General features: G+C 33.4%; 2 protein-coding genes across 3 annotated transcripts in view; one reads left to right on the top strand and one right to left on the bottom strand.

The window, feature by feature from the left end:
• LOC126749133 (OTU domain-containing protein 5-A) overlaps positions 1-23,723 on the top strand; it is a 104,601-nt gene that overhangs the window by 22,762 nt on the left and 58,116 nt on the right. Inside the window, exon 1 of one of the 2 annotated variants that reach the window (XM_050458790.1) lies at positions 8,549-8,567. The exons of the other annotated variant lie outside the window; for it this stretch is intronic. The gene's annotated coding sequence lies outside the window, so the exon portion shown is untranslated. Of the gene's footprint in view, positions 1-8,548; positions 8,568-23,723 lie in introns of those variants that run through there. 2 annotated transcript variants of the gene reach the window in all.
• LOC126749132 (plexin-B) overlaps positions 1-23,723 on the bottom strand; it is a 559,001-nt gene that overhangs the window by 503,045 nt on the left and 32,233 nt on the right. The window lies entirely within an intron of this gene.

The raw sequence follows: 23,723 nt of genomic DNA, 5'->3' as shown, positions 1-23,723 counted from the left end.
TAACAGCCTGTTTATTGACTTAAAACTAGATACCTAGCAGGTGTCAATCTGCTATAGGGTGTAACTATGTAACTAATCAGTCGTCACTAAAGAAACAAATGTGCAAATGGTACAAGTCAAATAGTCATAATTGAAGAAAATCAGATTGCACATTGGTGAAGATCTAAAACAGCGCAAGGTTTAACCCAACCATCAGTCAAGCCCAGGTACTTCAGGTATCCTAGAATATATGAAGACAAAAGGGTTACCAATGAGTAAACCGAATATAAAACTAAGAAGAAAAAGAAAAACCCTACAAGAAATTATCCTCTCTTAAAATAGGAGCAATTAGAAATCATGAAACTTACCTCGCAAACCAATGAGGGTTACAAAAAAAAAACATGTTGATAAGAGCATGTGACGTAGTGGATTTGATCCTAAATAAACCCTGGAGAGGTTCCTATAAAACTCCACTCAGGGCGAAATTATGATTTCCAAATAAGAATACAAACTCTAACTGAAAATCCAAATGTGGTTGAACCACTTTCACCCGCTATAAAGCGTACAATTTCTTAAAACGTTAACGATCCGTACGGTTACAATAACAACATCTAGACATAAGAAAACGAAGTTAGTGAACGACATCTGCTGTCAATCCAGAAATAAATATTCAAAATGTTTGTGTTGGAAAAATTATGATTTTCATCATGAAGGAAACAACAACAGAATGCACTACACTTAGATGGAAATAAAAAAGTACAGTCCATAGAATGGTAGACTGGTATTTCTCACGCTGCAAAAGCCACATTTTTTGCTATTTTTCAAGGTCTAGATATCAAGAGTTATCCTTAATCTTGATTAGGTGAAAACAAAGCAAAATAAGGCAGTTCTTGCTTACGGACAACAGCTTAGGCTTAGTCAGATTAAAATTATCAGACTTATAAGACAAATATATGGAAACTATACCCAGACCTAAAAAAAGTATAAAATAAAGGACAAGGCAATGAAAATATATAAAAGAAAAATCATTGGATCCAATCCAACATTTGTTGGTATATTTTTGATATTTTCATTATTCTATTGAACAATTTCTAATTACATTTAATACATGATATTACATTTACAAGAGGAAAAGCGGCTTATTTTTTCGACTTTCCCCGTATTTTCCAAGTTCAAAATAGTCCATCGATATATTTTAGGTGTGCGACTTTGAAAAATCGTCAAAACCAATTGCCTAAAAAGCAAAAGAATTACGCCATAAATGTTGCATTTTTTTAAATTGAACAACCCATTTATTATCACACTTTTGAATTCTAATTGTTTTTTAATAAGGGTACTATATGTCTATCTTCAGCTGTTTTTAAGTTATCAACGCTTACAGAATCACATTTTCTACTTATATGATTAAATTACAATATATTAATATAAAAAACAAGTTACAATATTAGTATAAAACACTTAAAAGCCATTTTGACTTTAATGACTTTTTAGTAGATTTTATACTATTTTTTCATAATGAACTAATCGTTTGATGGAAGACTACAAATAATAATGCTGTAAGTCCAAGTGTCAAGAAAATAAAAAATAAGTTAAGTCGTAAAAAATTGAATCATCTCGGTAATATTGAAAAGACACAATACCCAATTATTGGGCGGTAGAAAATCCCAAAAAAATGTCATGCCATTAAATTTCCAGGAAGAAGTTTGGTGTATTAAAAAATTATTCAAATATGTCTCTAATGAACCTGTAATTGATCTATTATAATTCTCTTTACACTGAAATTGAAAATCTTTTAGAAAAATAAATGTCCCTGGAGGAATAACGACATTTATTGACTCATATTTATCATAAAGCCCAATGTATTAGAATGAGGGGATATTTCAAGACCAGACCAATAAAAAACGATTATTCAGAAATCTTACCACCAATAACATCTACCTAAATATAAACAATCCTTGTTAAATTAAAATTGTTATTGATTTTTTCAAACTTATAATGTAGATTATCTCTGCAACTTTTGTATAAATAATCATACATCAAAATACAATAGAGCCATGAATTTCCGAAATAATAAAAAAATAAGTAAACTATATTGAAAATGATATTTATTTCCAACAGGATGGTGCATCACCGCACTATGTAACTCCAATACGACAGTTTTTGGACAAGTATTTCGCAAATCAGTAGATCGGCAGGTCCCATTGAGCGGCTGTCGAGATCACCGGATTTAAGTCCTTTAGATTATTTTCTTTGAGGACATTAGCAAAGTAAAGTTTTTCGTACGAAGCCAACTTCCATTCAAGACGTTCAGAAGCGACTACGGTTAAATCTAGCTCAAATAACTCAAAAAATTGCTGAAAATATGAGGAATAGATTCAAATAAAAACTTTAGTACTACGCGGAGTAAATTGACACCATTTACTACCACATTGACCTACGTCTTTCCTAATTCATTTTTACTGTAATGTGGGTGTAAACTGTTAAAAAAAGTTATTTGCGTTTTTTTTTAATACTCGGTAAGTTGATTTAATTTTTAAGTAAAGTCTTGTTATTATGGAAACTATGTCTAGCTTCACACCGATTGAAGATACAGAATAAAAAAAATTAAACAGATTGGGCTTTATAAAAATCTAAACTAAAATGCAATATTTTATTTTTAGATCACTATGGCTATAGATAGATAAAAAGATATCCCCCTAGAAATCGGTCTAAGCGTTTTTCTATCATATATCAGGAGAGTTACAAATAGTTAGCGTTAACATGTTTTCCATTCCAAGCAAATAAAACAATATTAGGAGAAAAAATATTAAGATTTTTCCAGTGAAAGGGCGCTTGTTAACTCAACAATTGAATTTTTTCGAACAGACCTGTCAATATATTCCTTGGTGACGTGTTTAAATTGGCAATTATACTAACACGTTGGCAAGAAAAGGGCGCAGCGCAGCGTATACTGTGCACGGCATAAGGTTGTTTCTAACAATTGGAAATGGGAATATTAGAATTTCATATAAGTTCGAGAATTTCCAAGTTAAGAGAAAATAATAAATAAAACACCCCTTTGTCCTGATTTGATATATTGATTTTTAACAAATAAAAACAGGATTCTTAATAGATTGCTCGCTCTTTAATAAAAATATCATATTTCCCTGCTGCTTTGAAAAAAGTAAAAAGCAAATTAAAAATAAGCGTATCTCGAAGAATGTCTCTTGATCGAAGTTCAGAACAAAAAATGCCTGAATAAGTTACATTTATATGGAGAATTTTTGTTAACTATAAGATTCAACAAAAAAAAACGTAATAAGTTGAGTTCTGATTGAATTTTATATTTCAGTACTGATTTAGTATTTTCAATAACTAAACAAAAGAAATTTAGATACTTACTAACACATTTTAACCAATATATAATAATAAATGGTGAAATAATGACAAATACGTTCATATCTGCCCAAACTGCTTTCAAATTGTGCGCACCACTTTTGTAACCTCAACGGGAACGTCCAGCTTACGTAAAGCAACAAACAATTATTTATCAACCAAACTGACAGAACGGTTCACATTACGGTAGAATTGGTAGACTTAAGATTAAATAATAAGACAGTCAGATGAGACAATAGATCAAATGTTTTGGTTCCTTGAAGTTAAACAATGTAGAAATCGAAGTTACGAAGTCTGTGTTCAAAAATGACATATCGTTAGATTTTTGCTAATAATGGCGACTGCCATAGTATATGTATTACTTGTTAAGCAAATTAGAAACAAATTTGGTGTTTGAACTATAAGAATAATTGACTAATTAATATTAAATAGAAAAGTCCGTTCTAAAAGTAATCTGAAATTCCCAAAATATGACTGATGTGTAACTGATCTTTTGAGGAATGCAGAGTTTTGTTGGCAACGCCCGTTTTCCTATAGGTGCTTCAGTTCAATTTTTAGAAGAACTTAGAAGAACCTTATTGATCGAATGCTGTAGTATCTCCTAGATTTGCTTCCCAACTCAAACAAATTGAATCAAAATAAATGACAAAATAAAAGGCATCTCTAAAGTAGCGGATAAATTCAATAAAAATGAAATGGACCGTTTCTGAAAAAAAATTCCCGAACCCGTCTATTTTAATATTGGGTTTAGGGTTTTTCTACGTGGAAATTAAATATACAGGGTGACTCAATAAAAAGATATGACGTCATCAATATGTATTCAAAAGCAGGTGGTTCAGTTGTTTAATGCAGCTCATCCTGATCAGTCAAATTATTAGCCAAAGCATGGTAAGCAGAGTTGAAGCAAAGTTTTGTGAATTCGGGCATGTTAACGGTCCAAGATAATCCCAAAGCCACAGGCACGGCTTCTAATGTTAATTTATCCCGATCTACTGTGCAAAAAGTATTGAAAAAAGTAAAGTTCCACCCTTATAAAATATTCTTACTTCAAGAGCTATCGGAAGATAAATTTGATCGTCGAAATGAATTTTGTGAGCAAATGCAGCAATTATGTAATGGTAACAATAATTTTGTAAAACGGAAAATAATTTCTGACCAAGCAACGTTTTACTCTAAACGGCTATGTGAACAGACAGAATTGTCGATACTGTGACCTAATACCCTCATTGCTTCACAGAATGTCATGCACAAAAAGTCAATGTGTAGTGCGGTATAGTGAAATGAAGAGTTTTAGAACCTTACTTTTTGATAATACTCTCACTGGTGAGAGGTATTTGGTATAAAATGATCTTATCCTCGCTCTGATAACTTTGTATCTGGATTTGGAAGAACCCGACATGCACCAACGTGATCTTTTTTTTAGCAAGATGGAGCTCCGCCACACTATGCTTTACCCGTTCGCAATTATCTAGATAAAGTTTTTCCAAATCGTTGGATAAGTAGACGGGGGTTCATTGAATGGCCACCCAGATCGCCAGATTTAACTCCCCTCGACTACTTTTTATAGGGATACTTAAAAAGTAAAGTGTATGACACTAAACCAGCGAGTTTAGAAGATTTAAAAAAATAAATACGCCAGGAAATTAGAAATATTTCTCCAGATGTCACTGACATGTTCAAAAAGAATTTTTAAATCGCCTTGGTTATTGTCAGGTCGTTAATGGTGCTGAATTCGAACATTTAATTTAGATAGGTTTTTCTTTAATTTTACATGTTTCTTCATTTATCATAATTTTTCGTTCAAAATTGGTTATGTAACCACTATTCATTTGTACCATATCCTTTGTAAAAAAATGCGTTCTTTTTGATTCTGCAATAAAAAATGGTGGTTTCCATTTAAAAAACATATTGATGACGGCATATCTTTTTTCTGAGTCACCCTATATATTTAATTTCCACGTAGAAAAACGCTAAACCCAATATTAAAATCGACGGGTTCGGGCATTTTTGTCAGAAATGGTCCATTTCATTTTTATTGAATTTATCCGCTACTTTACCGTTGCACTGTATACAGGGTGATTCAGAACTATGGGATCAAACTTCTGGGGGTTGTTCAGTGCAACAGAAGAATCCATTTGAGTATAGGAACCCATGTCCGGAAATGCGTCACTACGCCACTATGGCCCAAAGACGCGTTAAAATTTATAAAAAACATTAATTACCTAAATGGGATCTGCTGCATTTGTTTTTACCTTTTGTATATGATACCATCACAACAATTGTTCAAAATGTCTTCCTCCAACCTCAATACACCGATTTAAACGCCGCACATGATTTCGGTAGACTACACTAAAAATTTGATCCTTGTTTTGAATGATTTCAAATGCTGCTGTTATTCGTCCAATTAAGTCTAGCTCTGATTCTACTGGAGTTTCGTAGACTAAAGACTTTACATGTCCCCACAAGAAAAAATCGAGCGACGTTAAATCGGGTGACCTAGGAGGCCAAGAAACTGCTCCACCTCTGGTAATCCAACGGTTCCCAAACCGCTGAGCCCAATACTCGCGTACTTGTACAGCCAAGTGAGCCGGCGCTCCATCATGCTGAAACCACATTTGCTGTCTAACGTTTAGTGGAACATTTTCAAGGAGTTCTGGGAGAACTTCCTCCAAGAAACGCAGATAAATAGGTCCTGTTAACCGTTCCGGTAGAAAGTATGGCCCAATTAAATAATCATCAACAATGCCTGCCCATACGTTGACAGACCAACGGTTCTGATGTTTTCTTGGAAAAAGTGCATAAGGATTTTCTTCGTCCCAAACATGGCTATTCCTACTATTAAAAATACCGTCTCTTGTGAAAGAGGCTTCATCATCGGTCCACAAAACATATCGTAAAAAATTTGGTTGTGCAATGATGTGATCCAGAAGCCGTCGACAAAATTGAACTCTAGGATGATAATCGGCTGCAGTCATACCTTGAACTTTCTGAAAGTGGTAAGGATGGAGTTGTTGCTCGTGTAGTACCCGCCAGACGTTACTCGTATTCATATTCTTAGCGACGTCACGTATGCTATTTGATGGTTCATCGGCAACTCGCTGAAGCACCTCTTCTTCAAATTCGACCGTTCTTACACTTCGAGCAACACCAGTATCATGCATCTTGGCCTTAAACATGCCTGTTTCAGCGAGCCGCCGATGAACCGCAATAAACTTTTTGTATCCAGGATGCTGTCGTTCGGGATAACGTTCATGATACAACCGCAATGCTGCTAGTGCATTGCAGTTTGTTGCTCCGTATGCCAAATGCATATTCACGAATTCTTGATTGGTAAAGTTTTCCATTAGCAGTAAATGTTTAAAAATTGTAAGCTATAAAATTTTTAAACATGACATTGATAGGCGTTGATTTTAAACTATTGTTGTTATGGTATCATGTACAAAAGGTAAAAATAAATGCAACAGATCCTATTTAGGTAATTAATGTTTTTTATAAATAGTGGCGTAGTGACGCATTTCCGGACATGGGTTCCTATACTCAAATGGATTCTTCTGTTGCACTGAACAATCCCCAGAAGTTCGATCCCATAGTTCTGAAACATCCTGTATAACAAGATATTTTTTATCATGAATAACAAAAGAACAACATAAATAACCAAATATATAATTAGGAACAATATCGAGGAGGATCCCAACCTAATTGGTGTTTAAGACACTAAAGTGGAGTTATACCATGTGAAAAGTATTTCCGAAATGATGCATGCTCTGTAATCAGTCCCAATAAGGATAAAAAAACTTTTATTCAGCAACATTTTGGCCAGTGTAAAATTTTCGGATAATTAATAAAGAAATTTATTTTGGCGTTAAAACAAAAAACAACAAAATGATGCATTTTTCATATGAACTACAATATGACAAACAATAAAACTGTTTAACAATTATATAGTTAGCATTGTTATAATTAGAAACTGTTTTGACATTTTTAAACATCCATCATAATCCGATCCTGGAACCCTCTGTCGGCTTGAGTATAGCATCAGCCAGGAATCAAAAGGATTGCTCGATATTGGCTTAATCTTTCCAAGCAGTTGCTAAACTATGCAGATAGACTTTCAGCGAGCTTAAGATTAGGATCGACCCAGAAAAAGAAATTAGTTTTTAGTTATTGGAATCCTGACTGATCATTGTAAACTAAACAAGAATCTGTTTAGGTTGCAACGATCCCAAATGTAGGAATTTCAAAAAAATAACACTATGGAACATATCCTTCGCGACAATCCCTCTTTATGAATACGCAGCACCCCCATGGTTCAATTCAACAATTCCTTTCGGTAGCACTAGGCTGCACCATGAGCTAAGGATAACCTTTATATGAGACTTACGGATAAGTAGAATGTGCATTGTATGTGATAGCGGCTACGGCAGTAGACACACTCCACTTGTAGACTCACATTTCTTAGTGTAAGAACAAGTGTACTTGTTCTAAAAAATATATTATTATGAATGTCATCGCTTCGCTTATGAGGTATCTAGATAAACCAATTTCGAAATATCTTCTAAATAAAAAAATATATATTCTACAATAGTTAGATACTATGATTCTTAAATGGTTTATGCTTTGATATGCAATACTCTCAGTTGCTGTTGAGTCTAAGCAAATAAGTTTCTTAAATAAAACTAAAACTGTTTAATCCGAGTAAAAAACTTTAATCTACTTTATAGCCAATTTTTAGTCACATATGGTTTCAAACAAATTGAATATTTACATGAAGGGACATTTTTTAACATTTGCTACTTTGAGTTTGCTATCCTGATACTATTTTTGCTATAAAGAATAAAATTCAAAAAAAAAGAAAAGTGAGCGTTTCTAGAATTGCATTCGTTTAATTAAGCTTAATATTTTTTCGATTAGCTAGCTAAATCGCCTTGTTTTTTTTTACTTTTATTTTTCTTTATTTTTTTTTCATTTCCATCATGTCACTTACAATTTAAAATGACAATATTCTTTATTTGATAAATTGCTATTTATTGTATATTTTTTTAGATCACCCACACACAATAAAATAAATAGAAGTGAGGATATTACACTCTATCCTCGTTTCTGGTCGAAAATCCTAAATTAGAAGCAATCCCAAAAATACGACTTAACCCAAATGCATCCGGCTGATAGAGGTAGAAAAATTTTATCAATCCTGCGCAGTAGTATTTAATTACGTAAGTCTCAAAATCCTTCGCTGCCTTAGGCTATGCTGTGATATAATATGAGATTAGTCTAAAAAGAGTTTCCTCCATTGCAAGATAAATTATAAGATCTAATTAGTATTTCATTCGAAGCACTAACCCGAAAGTTTAACAAAATTTTTCAAGAAATAATTAGTCGTAATAAAGATGCTACTGTTTAACTGAAGATATTTTCCGGATACAGAGCAAATTACCGTTTATTTAGTTTCACAAGTATTTTAATTATTCATAAGAAATAGTTTTCATTTTAGAAAAAAAATTGTTAAATAAATCTAAGCGCAGCAATCGAAAACTCTTATCGCTTTAAACATCTTTTAATCCGTATAAGTAGGCTTTATTCAACCGAAATAGGAAACAAACAAATTAAGTTTTTGGTAAGAAAAATAATTAACTGAACAAAAAATAATAGATTCTATTCGTTAACAGCACTGAGAATAGAGTAAAGCATTAAAAGTTTTAATATCTTTTTCCATTACTTTATTGGTTTAATTTCTGGGGAATTTTAATTGCGTTATACCGAAGTGTGACGAAAAGAGGTCGTAATTTTCTCAGGGCTTAGCTACAAAAACTTCATAAAGTTGTATATATTTGTTACTAAATGGCTCGAGACTTGGCTGTTCGCTGCGCCGAGAAATGACTGTGTCAATATTTTTATTGGACAAAATAACACTTTAACAGACTTTTCTCGCATTACAGTAACGTTTTCTGACTTAATGGAAACCAGGGTCCGCTATTTCGTTATTTCATTTTGCTCCAAGCGGTAAATAATTAAGTGTTCTTTTTCGAACGTAATGATCATGATTTTACAGAAATATAAAAAATATATTTTACTATACATCTGATATACAGATTGGTGAATGCATCACTACACATACAAAATTTCTAACAGGCGAGATGATGCAACGCCGCCGCCGCGACAGTACGATGGTGTTCGAGCTCGATTATTTTAAATGTTGTTTTAGTAAGCATATAACGTCGGTGGGGGCTGTAAATCTTGTGGCAAAATTTTAAAAAAATATTAGGCGGCATTGTTATAATATTGTTATAATGCGTGAATTACATGTGTAAAACCCGGATAGATTTGGAATTACAATTTTGCTGTGCATTGCATATTGAAAATTAAAGCGTTGTTCCCATTAAAATAAAATATAAACTCTAATATAAATAGAATATAAACATTATAAACAGAAAATAAAACTCTAAATAATAAACCTAACAAAAGGCTCAAAAAGAGCTTCTTTAGCTAAACAAAAGGTTAGCCTATCGTTAAAGCCTTTTCATACTTCCGAAAGAGTTTGAGGTAAGATGGAATTGGTAGATTCAACAATTTTGTTTCTCAACTTCTTTAAGTTCGTTGGCCTACTATTATGATGTTTATAAATAATAAAATTCATTTGGTGACAAATCGGGAAATTTTGGAGGTCATTTATTATTGCCAGTCCCACTAATAAGGCGGTTAGGAAAAGTATTTGTTAAAAATTAGCTCCCAGGCTTAATAGAAGGTAAGTTAAAGTGGTCTTAGTAACAAGTGACCCCAGAAGTGTAAGCTTCAGGTTAATTTAATGATAAAACTGCTTGTGTTAAACTAAGCTCTTTAATTAATAATTAACTTTATCGTAGTAAAAAAAGTATTATATTTAACTTAGTAATATCTCTTAGACTGTTGTGTGACCAAATAAAATTTTGTATGGTTATTTTTTTTTCTTTGAGTCCATTGATGTAAAGGAGACTCCATTTAAAAATGTCCGTCTTCAGAACACGAATTGCTGATAGGCTAAAAGTTAAAAACTGCATCCAGGTCTTTAGTAATACCATAGGATCCTAGATGAACAGTATGGCAAAATGGGGTAAGAATTTTTTTTTTTTAATGATTTTAAAAATTAGTACTTCAAAACATTTGTTCTCTAGATATTAGAGTCCAAAATAAATTACCCAGTGGAGACCAATACGCAGAGAATTCACCTTGTTTCTGTATAGACTTTTTGGCAGCCTCAATGTCAAAATTTATTTACTAGTTTTGCGTTCTATACAAATCTTGAAGTCTAAAATGTTCAAATAGGGAAATGGTAACTCCTGTAAATTTTACTTTTAACATATTTACTTATTGCATTTTTCAATACTAAATTATTGATAGTAATTTAATTTACTAAGGAACACCACTAGTGAATTGAGTAGAGAGTAATTCCTTGGTGATTTTATTGCCTGTAAATTTAACTGTACATTTAATATAACTTTTTGCCACAACCTGTATAAATTGTGCTTTGCAAACTTCTCTTGATTGAATAAAGTTCCTTATCAAATTAAGTTGTAAATTTCTCCACTATGGAATTTTAAAGAATTTTTATATTTGATAAAATACGCAGATAGAAAAAGTGACAAATCGAGGACTTTATTTAATATGTGGACAAAAGAAGTCACAATTTAACACTCTTTTAATCTGCCTACTATAATTTCCGAAAGAATCTCGCATTTCCCACTAATTTTAAGCGCACGGTATACTAGAGCAAAATTGAAAATTTCGCGCCTTATTTCAACGTGACAAACCAATTTTCCCTTCCGGTTAGTACTACTCCTCGACATTCAGAGGGCGCAACAGTCAATCGACGTTTAGTGTTCTATTGGCTCTTATAGGAGTTTCCTACCTACGAAGTATTAATCTATAAATATGACGGTGAATATGCACGCTCGACAACACATGTATGAAACTTGCATGGGGCAGATCGAAATCGCATGTCGACCATCTTGCTTGGCAAATATGACAGAAATGACGTTGTTGACATTGACTGATGGAACATCATTTGTCATATAATTTCAGTTTGTACTTTCTATCTATGCCGTAAGCGGCGTAAGCGTGGGTTGGGTTTATTTTAAGGTTAACGATGCTATTTTAAATTAATTATTTGTTTTTCAAAAAATTTTCTGTTTTAATATTAGGGGTAATGTTTTAATCGGTTTACAGCAATTCTAGGTTTCCGGTAAGAATATGTGATTTTATTTATTACTGTTATCTTTTTGTCAATTTTTAGTCTTTAATAAAATCAAATTCAATTGGTTTCAATCAACCTTTCAAATATTTAATTTTTAACTTGATCATCATAAATAAATATTACAAAATGTCTGACCTCTCTTTTTTTTACCAATGAAAAGATATATTAAAATGTTCCTGTAAATAACCATTATGTATGAGTATGTACATTTTAAATGGTTCTGATTGACACATTAATAAAAGGTTTTTTCTTTTTTTCCTTCACACCCTATTGCAACAAAAACATATGGAGTGAGATATGCAATGTGAATTTTGAGAGGTTGTTCTGATCACTTCATAATCCTCATAGGCTTAGGTATGATGCTATATGGTCTCCATTAAAATATCAAGTTCTAACTGAACACTTTGGAGTACATTAAGCAAGCTTTTCAATATGTCAACTTGAAAAGAACATATAAGTGCCTTAATAAAAAAGGAAAATCAGGTTATCTTCAGTCAACTTCAGTGACACTTTTGTTTCATTCACTTAATAATTCACAATATATTAATAGTGATGGCAAACAATCATTGTGCTTTGTCAGTTGATTTCCCTCACTGAAAATTACAGTCAAACATGTTGCCTAAATTAAGTGGGTGGAAAATTATTGATGCAGAGGGACAAATAAATAAGAGATGACAATTTATTCAGGGATGGCAAATGACTAAGAGCAGTGATGCTGTTATAGCAAAATCTCAAAGATATGGGACTTAAATATCTCATTGAAAATTAGTTTGGGCAAATTAGAAAACATGGAATTACAAACTACAATCCAAATTGTTTGCAGTTTGTTGCAGCTTTAAAAACTTTGGGTATATATAATTTTAGTTCTTCAATTTGAAAAAGTTTTAATGGTGCAAATGATTTCTGTAAGTCAATTGGTAACTTGGCGAGTTTTTACAAAAATATTATTAAACAAACTGATAACAACTTGGACCCGAACATTTTTTTTTATTCAGCCTTCTGCTAATATTGATATAATTTCTGATGAGGATGATTTTTTTTCCGAAGATGCCACACCATATGTCGCTGATTATATTCTAAAAAAGATAATTTGAGGTCTCTTCATCGGGAGAAATTTAATGCCTTTAGTTTTTGCGACACACATGCCATTGCTAAATCTATTGGAATAAGTGTTACTCAATTAACAATCTATAAATACATGACAAATAAAAATCAGGAACCTTTAAACAGTGATGATCATGCAAAAAAACAAAAAGAAATCTGTCAAAGATTCCAACAAAGAGGTTAAAAATTCGAAAACTAAATTGTATTTGGTAATAGTCAAATTTCTCTGATAATTAATCACTTAATCAATTATCTGTGATATATGAGACTCTTATTTCTAAATTACTATATTAAATAAAGTTTTACAGTACCATACATATTTATTTACACATTTTTTTTGTCATTATTTTTCACATGAAACATTTAGTGAATTTATTTGTAAGGTTTGCACTCATGCTTGTTTCATACCAATTCCCGTGTTACCGAGACAAGACAGAGGTAGTTTATTTGTATTTTATGTAGACATTGGTCCTTCAATTAATTTAGGATATCTTATTAAATGAAATTTAAATCTTCCCGCCTTAATTTGGCCACGCCTTTCTACCATTTTGATTGGTCTAATTAGGTACGTCAAATTGTCAAGTTAATTACAACAGTTTCTGCTGCCAAGCGAGAGGACGCTAGTAGATTTGTCCGAAGAATTTCAGTTTCATCAGTTTGTATGCAACCACCACTTCTCTATATTTTTGTATTTTGTGCTCGACATACTCGAATTCGCTACGTAAAACGGCGCGATTGCAATTTTCTTTGTGGAAATTAAAGCGCCAGAGGAGACTAGCCTCCAAAAATTACGAATTAAAACCGAATTTTTTGTTTTGTCTTGCTTCTCATATTATTGGTTTTACAATTTGGGTATTATTAAGTTATTATATTTAATTATTATTTAAGTCATTATCAATACGCCACCTTGCCTTACTATTTCTCACGCAAGACGCAAGTGTCTTTCATTCCCCTGCATCTCATCTTCAATTCATCCAGAATAAAAACAAAACCTCTGAGAGTCCTCTGTAAAAAGAAAAGTTGATAATCTTTCTGGGTTCCAATTAACCAAGTTAATCTTGCAGTACGATTACATCCAAGTGAATCTAAGCAGTCTTCTTGCATAAAGTCCTCTCTAATACAAACGGTTTCTGATAGTTTGGAAATGGAAAGTCCACGATATGCACTCGCAGAAGCTTAATTTCTTCGAACCTGCATTTATACAAAACGATGTTATGCAGAGGTAGCTAACATCATTTATTTCTCTCTATCTGTGCCCCAAACGATTAATTGCACTAGTAGAAGTACCCAAAATTTTAAAATGTTTCATCGACCGATAAGAAATGTCTTTCCAGCTTCTCAGAGAAGCCAGAAGAGTAATTTCTTCCCATGTTTACTTACATAAGGATAGGCTATTCTGAATATGAATTCAATGTAATAAATACTTTTGAGTCAATGTAATCTAAATAATCACAAACTGCTTCCAATTCGTTTTGCAAGATTTCATTCTGGAACATGTCATGCAGAATTTGGCTATTCAAGAATGTCTTCTGAGTCGGACACAAAAAATAAAATATAAAAATCCGTGCAGAATTGTAAAGTTAGATTCTAATCTAAAATTTAGCCAAAGAACTAAATCAGAACGAATTTACCTCGATATATTATGCTTTATAAAAGTACTCGATAAATGCACAAGTTCTTGCATGAATACTCAAAAATACATGGTTTGGGTAGTTTTTTGTTCTAAGGTAAACTTTTTTATTTAATATTGAGAATAAGAAAAACTTAAGGCAAGACGCTGGAATTTTTCGCAATGATGATATTTTCCGTATGTATTGAAATATATTATACAGTGAAACTCGAGTAGAAACCATTGAAAAATGGGCCAAAGGGAGAACCCTTAGCGAAACCTTAATAAATGCTTTTAAAATAAACCTCCCTGGTGAATTTTGTTTCGGGTCTGAAAGGAAAAAGGTAATAAAATTCGAGTGAATTATATCTAATAGTAATGTAATATTCAATCTCGTGATTTCCGAATAGAGGCATCATGTTTCCTGGAAATGTAGCCTATATTATATTTTTATCGTGCATTTTTTTATTGGAATAATATATGCGACTTTTTTTTAATCCTAATTTTATTTAAGGTAGGACGGCCCTTTATTAATAAAAGACTTAATTCCCCTATAACGTTGACAAAAAATAAATGAATTTCTAACGAAATTTTGAGCAGGAAAATGAAACGATGAGTTTGCTATTCTCGAATACTGTATTATTGCATAATCAAAATCGCTTTGGGGCCGATTCAACCCCTAATGACTTCCCGTAAGTGACTTCACAATAAAATCCCGCGGTCGACTTAAATGGATAAATACTTTAAAAAAGTAAAAAAGTTTTAATACAACTAATCGTCACGATAACCGTTTTTTGGTCACGTAATCATAAAATTGCTTTTTTTACGTATTTGAAGTTTTGAAGAAAATGCATGCTGCTGCGCACTATTACTGTCTCTAACATAGGAGTTTCAATTAAGTAAAAGTGGTAATTGTTAAAACATATGTAAAATCCTAAGACCTTGTTGCAAAATGACTATTTAAATCGGTAGTTTATAAGTTGCAGTCATAAAAAACGTCAAAATTCATATCGTTGAATACCAGTGCTTTAAATCAAAAACTATAACAAATATAGTATAATTAACTAAATGTTAGGAAATAAATTTATTAATTAAATAATTATATTTACTATTTATCATAAATGCTGACTCAATTTATGTTTCCACATTATAAACCAAAATATTTTTAAAACGCCACTAGATTTGTGATAACAACGTGAAATTTCTGACCTCCTTTTCTTCATCTGCTCTTAAGCCAAAAAAAACTTTATAACCTCCTCATTTGCGCCCTATATATGATTTTTTTGGAGCAAAAGACCAAGCTTTAAGAATGATTTGTAATTGTATCCAAAAATAGCAACAAACTAAGTCTGTAGCTAATTTCAAGTTCATTATGGTCAATCAGTTTCCACAAGGTTATTAACAGGTTGGTGGAAGACTGCATAAGACAGATAACATACCTGAAAAGAATAAATTATCCATGATAACTACTATACCTTGTCTGTTTTTTTTTAGTATGTTTAGGTATGTTTTTTAGACAAAAGTCATACCAGCTGTACCACTTTCAAACCGTTTTAGTACTTTTTATCTAGGTCCATCTTTTTTATAACACTTCAAAGCCGTAACACTGGCTCCTGCTTGGTTCTGGAAATGCTTCACAATGACACCACCCATTTTCAGAAGTTTTTTGCTCCCCTATTTAACAGTTCTTTTCTGTGATTTTTAGAGTTTTCAGATCCTTATTTAGTTTGCAGTGCTTTGTAAGCAGACCCACTATCATCCCTATCAACTTCCAGTTGTGGTTCAAAAGGTCTGTTGTAAAATTGGGCGTGTATGTTTTTTTTTAATCTTTTAGTCTATCTTTGTCATGGCGTTTGAAACAAACTGCTGTGGAATTGTCTCATAATCTAGATTTTTTCTTTATCCTTGCTATAATACCGCAGAACGCAGAATGGCACCGGGCCTATTAGTTTGTGACTTCAGCTTTGGCTGGCTAATAGGTCTGCTTTCATAAATCCCAAAACTCATAACAATATTGTTCTTTGGCTTATTACTATATATACGGCTTGAGTTTTGATTAGTCATTAAGTCGGCTGTATAGCAGACCAAGTCTGTTTTTATTAGAGGATCACTCCTGCCTGCATGTGATTTTTCAGAAAAGTATCTGTTGAAATAGTATGAAGTAATTACCTTGCCTGATTGCATGTCATAGATTGACTTACCTTTTGATTCCTCTATTTTCCAGTTCACATATTTAAGTTTCCCTTCTATGTGGCTTTGGGCTTGTTTAAGCCTGTATTGGACCTCTTTTATTTCTACTTATATGAAGACGTAAATTAGCGTAGATACAGCAGCACCTCGATCACCGTTGTCAGGTAGCTCTAATGGCTTTCTCCAGGGTCTCTCTGCCCTAGGTGTCCTTCTTTCGAGAATCGTATTTGTCTTTCATTTTGATTCTTTCGGTCCTTCCAGGGACGTTTTATTTGTGAAAGGAATTACTGTGGTCTTAAGCGTGTTTGCCGACAAGCCTTCATTAACACATTAACTGCCGTGAGACATAAATGTGGTGTCTCAGAGGTAATTGTGTACTAGCCGTGTGGGCCTCGATCGGCGTCTCAATCCTATATAAGTTATATGGAACTGAAAGAGCGCGGCTGTAACTGTCTGACACTAGTTTTGGTTTTTGAATTTGAGACTCGAAAGTGGATCTTCATGGTTTTAAAAATAAGTCATTCATAAAATCAAAATGTATAGAAAATAAACATTTTATTGATTAAAATACAGCATAAAAGCAAGAAAGCTAAAAAAACAAAGGATATACATCCAAATTAAAAGATCTAAAAATTATTTGGTACAGTTATTTATCTGAAAAAAGCCTCTACTCCAGATTCTCTTTGAAGCTTTTGATAACAAATAACGCATCGACGTCTGTTACCAACGTCTTCCAAGGAATATTGACGCCTTAGAAAATTGAAAGGCTTTCAATGTTCTAAGGTTGAAATTCTTCAAAGCAACATTTTGCCTGGGTTGCTCAATATCAAGACCTAAGAGACTGTTTACGATCTCCTGCTTGAAGTTTGTGATGGACAGTTTTTCATTCGCTACTTCTTGATGCAAAATATGTGCATTTACCAAAGCACTGCCAATAAGAAGCACAATAGCAAGCTTAAGCTTATGCCACTTTACCCCTCTGTGTAATGAAGTGGTGTAAGACTTCATTTGATCCGAAAGATCAATATAGGCTTTATGTTTGTTGTAGTCAAAAATCGCAGCAGGTTTTCGGAATTATTTATCATGGTTACTAACTCATCATCATGCATCCTTTAGTTGTCTAATAGTCGTTGGACGATGTTTGAAGACTTCAGCTTTTAGGTAACCCAACAGAAAGAAGTCGCAGGGCGTTAGGTCGGGCGAGCGTGCAGGCCAAGAAATATCGCCTCTCAGGGAGAGCAAACGTCCGGGGAACATTTCTCTCAATACTTGCATTGAAGCTCGAGATGTGTGAGCTGTTGCCCCATCTTGATGAAACCAGGCATCTTGCACATTGAGTCCTGCAAAGGCTGGGGCGAAAAAATTGTGAATCCGTGTTGACAGTAACAGCGTGATTTTCTTCTTCAAAGAAGTAAGGGTCGATTATCCCCATTTCAGACACGGCGCACCAAACGGTCACTTTCTCACTATGTAGAGGCTTCTCGTGTATCTCTCTCGGATTATCAGCGGCTAGAAGTTTTGCTTGTTTACCCAGACAAGTAAAAATGTGCCTCGTCACTAAAAAAAAACTGCGCCCTGAGGTAAATTTTGAAGCATAATTTCACATGCAGCACGTCGATTGTTCCAATCACGTTCTGATAATTCCTGTGCCAGAACCATCTTGTATGGATAAAAACGAAGATCCTTGTGAAGAATTCTTCACACAGTGCGGTCAGATAAACGAAGAGCAGCTGCGTGTCTCCGTGCAGAATGTCTAGGTAACCGTAAAAATGAGCGTCTCACAGTCTCGATGTTTTCGGGTGTCCGTGGCCGTCCACCTCCTTTTTTGATAACAGATCCAGTTTCTCTGAAGTTCTTGACCTACAACACAATTGATTTTCGGTCCGGGACTCCTTCATTTCGCGGAATTTGGAAGCTTATCCGGAACGCTCGTTGCGCAGCAATAACTGACCGATTTTCGCGAAGGTACACTTCCACGGCGAATGCGCGCTGTGCGTTGGTCCACATGATGTTTCAGACTAAAACATGTTTAAACAAAACTGTTTCCCATACGGCTCTTAGTGGCGGTACCCCCACTATTCTGCGACGCCGCACGGCATTACGAGGGAAGGTTAAAAATAGGGAGACAGTTATGCCGCACCCTGTATATTCAAATCTATCAATAAGACTATGGTAATATCCTGAATTTAGTAATGTTGACATCAACTCTTCATATATCCTAATTCGAAAAAATTCTGAAAATTTCTTTTAAATCATCCCGAACATTTGTTTCATAAATGGGGTCGAAGAATTCCTGTTTTCCATTACGTTTATTTTGTTAGCTGTTCAAAATGGACAACAATAAATTACGTGTTCAAGTGCATTTACTGTAATAACAAATAAACACAAAATGCTACAAGTCTAACATGCCATATATTAAAATGTAATACGTGTCCAACAGGAATAAACAGAATTAATCGTGTCGTTTTTTAGCATGAAAAGTTATAAAGCAATATTTAAAAGTAAATGTACGAAGTATGTATACCTCTTTTAATAAAAATTAAAATTATTTTGTCTAAATTCCCAGAACAATGCTTATATATACAGGATACTTATTTGCATAAAACTGCTTTAATAATGAAAAAATTATAGCTGCAATATAATTTATTTATACTATTATTAAAAAACAATTTGTCAATAATAATGCAGCTATTTTGACCAATGCCACAAATTATTCCTTAAATAGTATAATACTAAATCTTATATATGGGTTCTGGATTATGCCAATGATGATAATTAAAAATGTGGACATACTGGACTAAAGCAAATAATATGTAAAAACAATCCATTAATGATTCTTATACCCTGCTAAGTTAAGCATATCATATGTAGCCACTGCTAGAGCACTTACTAATTTTTAGACCTCCATAACACCATTTCAACCACTCGATGACCTTCCTAAAATAGGTGCGAATGAAGTATAATATTTGCAGTTATGACTGCTATTAATCCTTTAGTAAATCTGATATTTTTGATCAAATGAAAATCTTTGTCATATTTGGTTAGCGGCTTTCGAAATAGGAAGTCTATTGTGAACTATTCGAGTCCTTTAATCCAGCACGCTTTGTCTACAACTCTTGCCTGTTTTAGTTTTTTGTTCATACAAAGATTAATAGAATAAACGTACCAACATCAATCACCGAAGATCTTTTAAAAGAATCCGTTGCTGACTTTTGTCGCATTCAAAAACGTTTAAAGTGAAGTATAATAATGATCAACCAGGTGTCCTGGTATAACATCTCGTAATGTAATATTCAGCAAAGCGCAAATATAAACACTACCATTGAGGCATTGTTAATATTTAAAAACAAATTAATTCCAATAATATTGACCTACACAAATTTATATTCAAGAAAGCAATTTTCCTCTTATACAGGTAAAAGAGTAAAGAAAAACTAAATCTATTTCAGTTTAAACGTCAAGGAAAGGCATGTAAGGAAAAATAGAAATTTAACGGGTGCCACATCTAATTTGCGGCGGTATCTTTGAGACATTTTATACGCGGCATTTGTCTCGTTTCCGGAAGATGACAAATCTGCGAAAGTTTCTATAATATTGCGGCACACAACGCCGTTATTTATAGGAAGGAACATCGCCCCCATGCACACATAACTATTCAGCGCGGAATAAGCTGAGCTAAAAGTATATAACGAAATTGCGGTACTTACAAGGGATATAATAATTCACGTTAAGGCGAGTATACGCGAAATATGCATTACTATCAAGTTTTTTTATTAGAAGCATGCAATTATAATTTTTATAAACTATTTTTATACTATTCATGAAGATGTAATTAGTTAAATAGATTAAAACTTAACTGTTAGAAAAGTGAAAAAAGATTTTTAATTTTTACCTTTTCCATAACTATGTACTGTATATTTCATAACATGTTGAAAAAAATGTACACAGTTTGCAGAATCCATATTATTACGCATAGAAAGGTGCTTAAAGCCAAAATAAGGCCACGCTCACGCATGCACTTCATGCGCTCTGCTACTCGCTAATGTGGAAGTGACCACAAACTCCTGCTAGCTAAAGTTAAAATTCATATAAAAAAAAAGAAAATAGAAAAAATTACTACCTCCTTAAAAGCAGGAAAACATGGAACAATTCAAACAAAAATTGGATCAAAACGTAATAACAAATTGGGATACCTCAAGATAATCAAGTCCACAACAAATGTGTTATACGAGTCTATTAACCACCCAAGGGATACAACAAAGCAAATAAAAAGTCAAAAACCGAAAATATATGACCGACAAAACTTGAATGTGATATAAGAAAGTCTCTCAGACAAGCGCAAACCCACAGCAGGGCACAAATGCAGAACAAGGAAGAACCGAACATGGAATTATGTTTATAAAATTAGATTATGTAGAGAAATACAACGGCCATGTAGACATGCTAAAAATTACCACAGTACCACATAAAACAAATATTCCAACAGATCGAAAATAGAGCTAAGAAATTAAACCCGAGACGCCTTTCAACACACTACATGACAAGAGAATTTAACAAACACCTGGAGGATAGAGAACAAAGACGAAAACGTGATCAATGATTTACACGTCGTAATCGAGGTTTGGCAATACTAAAATCAGAAGTAGAGCGAGCCTGGAAGCAATCATCTAAAAAACTGGACAGTGGCCAAGTGACTGAATTTCATCCACTTTCATTCTGCTGCATAAAAAAGAGTCAAGTCAAAATTGTAGCAACTAGAGAGCCATCGCACTGATATCCCATACACGTAAAGTTGTGCTTACAACTACTAAATCGACCAAAAAAAAGTTTTAGTCGCAAATTCCAGAAGAACAAGCCGGAGTCGTACCGGCCAGGCATCAGCGAATAAACAGATTATAAACTTACGACAGGTCATCCAGAAGCCAAGAGAGCCAGAGCCAGTTTCCTCGATCACAGTAAAGCCTTTGACTGCGTGGAATGATCTCAAGTCTAGAAAGTGTTACTAGACATGAGAACCCCATTACACCTTGTCGCACTATTGAGAAAGTAATAGGTTAATAGTATAAGAATAGTCAGGGTGGATGGCGGAAACTCTAACTCGAACCTATCTGTCGGCAGCAAGATAATAAATATAGACACAGGCCTTATCGCAGAAGAGAAACAACAGATGATCGAGTTGATTTTAAGGCTCGAGCAAAAGAGTTTCCGATTCGCTTTAAAATTCAACTGACAAAAAACAAAACTTATGGTAATGGATCGTATCAACAAACTAGCAGCCGCAAGTAACATTAATGATGTAGAAAATGTAAGTGAAATAGTCTATCTGGGTGGCCATAAAAATATAGAAGACAACTTATCAACAGATATAACGAGAATAACAGCGCTTGCCAAATCGGCTATAATTAAACTAGCAGAAATTTGGAAAGATAACCACAACACGAAGGTTAATAAACAAAATTAAAGTTAGAACACTTCTATTTTCCATTGCCATATATATGAAAGCTTGGAAAGCTAGATGTGTGAGATGTGGGGGTGGCGAAGACTCCTGAGGATCCCGTGGACGGCAACTAGAACCAATGCTTCCATACTGAAATTGGGAATCCAGGAAAGACTGTTAAGTGTATTAATGAAGCGAATTCTGAAATACTTTCGACGTGTCACTAGAGGGGAAGGTGTAGGACAAACTACCTAGAGGACAGTCCCCAAGACAATGGATCGACCAAGATAAGGAATTCGCCGATCAGGAATAAATTGAGAAAGATTGCCCAAACCACCACTTAAATGGCATGACTCTTTAGCCGTGAAGTATACGACTAGAGAGATCAAAAAAGCCTTTTCGTATTTTCAAAGGAGTTTCTGAAGTGAAATGGGATTGGCAGATTCAACAATTTTCTCTTGCAAGTGCTCTAACTTTGTTTGCCTACTAAACTCATGTTTGTAAATGGTCTCCTTAAGATAACACTAGAAATAAAAGTGATTTGGGGACGAATGTAGAGTTCTACGAGGCTATTTAATATCGCTAGTCCGACTAATAAGACGTTTAGAAATGTATTTGTTAAAAAAATTACCGAAATATGAACAGAACAGCCGTCTTGTTGAAAACAGGCCGATTTCAAATCTAAATCAGGGAGGACTAAAGGACAGAAAGAGTTTGGTTTTGCAGCAACTCAAAGTATTTTTGGATGTTTAAAGTACTGAGTTAAAAATGCTATCATATGGTTGCCCAAAATACCAACCCAAACATTCAATTTTTGAGTACGGAATTGAAAACTTCTGTGATTATTTTCCCAGAACCAATATCGAACAACAACAGAATTGTATTTCTCATATAATAATATTTATTTTGCAAAAAGGTACTAGAAGATAAATAGAGAAGAAGATTGATCTAAAAATAAAATATTTTATAAAAAAAAACATTTTTATTGAGTTTTCCGTCATACTTTCACTAAATTTCATTCCTCGCCTGTTTTTGGTAATATGTGTATTGTCTTTGTGTAATGTCTTTGTGTAGTGTCTTTGGGTAATTCTGTCTGGGTATTTATGTAATATGGGTAAAGGATGTCTCAAAATTCCAAAACACATTTAAAATTATTTTTTAGCAAAGGAATCGTTTTATTTTTAAATAAAAATAAATCCCTACATCGTACTCCCAAATTGCTATTAAATCATTTAATAATTTGAATTTTTTTGGAAGGTTAACCAGCCAAAAGTTAGAAAAAAAATAGCGCTTGAAAATCAAACAAAGTACATCGTGCAGTTCACAGCAAAATGAGGCATGATGATAATGTTATTGTTCTTCTGTAAAAAATAAAAACAGCAAATACCTATCGGACGACGGACTGGTGTTGCCATTATATTGGAAAATGCCTAATCTTCAATCCCTCAACCTCTACGTGAATTCGGTAGGTTTATTCTCTTCAGTTTAAAAAGCTTTGGGATAGTAGAAAAAACAAATTCGTTATGGAAAATTGCAAAGAATTGTGTTTCGTTGGCTTTGGCGCCCTCTATTTGTACATCTAACTCTAACTTCGTTCCCGCTGTTTGTACAGCTTGACTCTTAACAGGAAAATTGTAGAGAATTTAATTTTTTTAATCGAACGTTAAATATTTCTGTACGACTAACGGTTTTTTATTAAGTTATTCATAATTAAAATAGTTCCCTAAAAAACCGCAAAGGGGGGATTGCTATGTTCGTTTTTAAGCTTTACTCACAGCACTAATGACTAACAAAAAACTGCA

The sequence above is a fragment of the Anthonomus grandis genome, chromosome 22 (genome assembly GCF_022605725.1).
Source record: "Anthonomus grandis grandis chromosome 22, icAntGran1.3, whole genome shotgun sequence".
Classification (NCBI taxonomy): domain Eukaryota; kingdom Metazoa; phylum Arthropoda; class Insecta; order Coleoptera; family Curculionidae; genus Anthonomus; species Anthonomus grandis.
The sequence above is the reverse complement of the archived record's forward strand: the minus strand, read 5'-3'. Positions and strand labels throughout refer to the sequence as shown.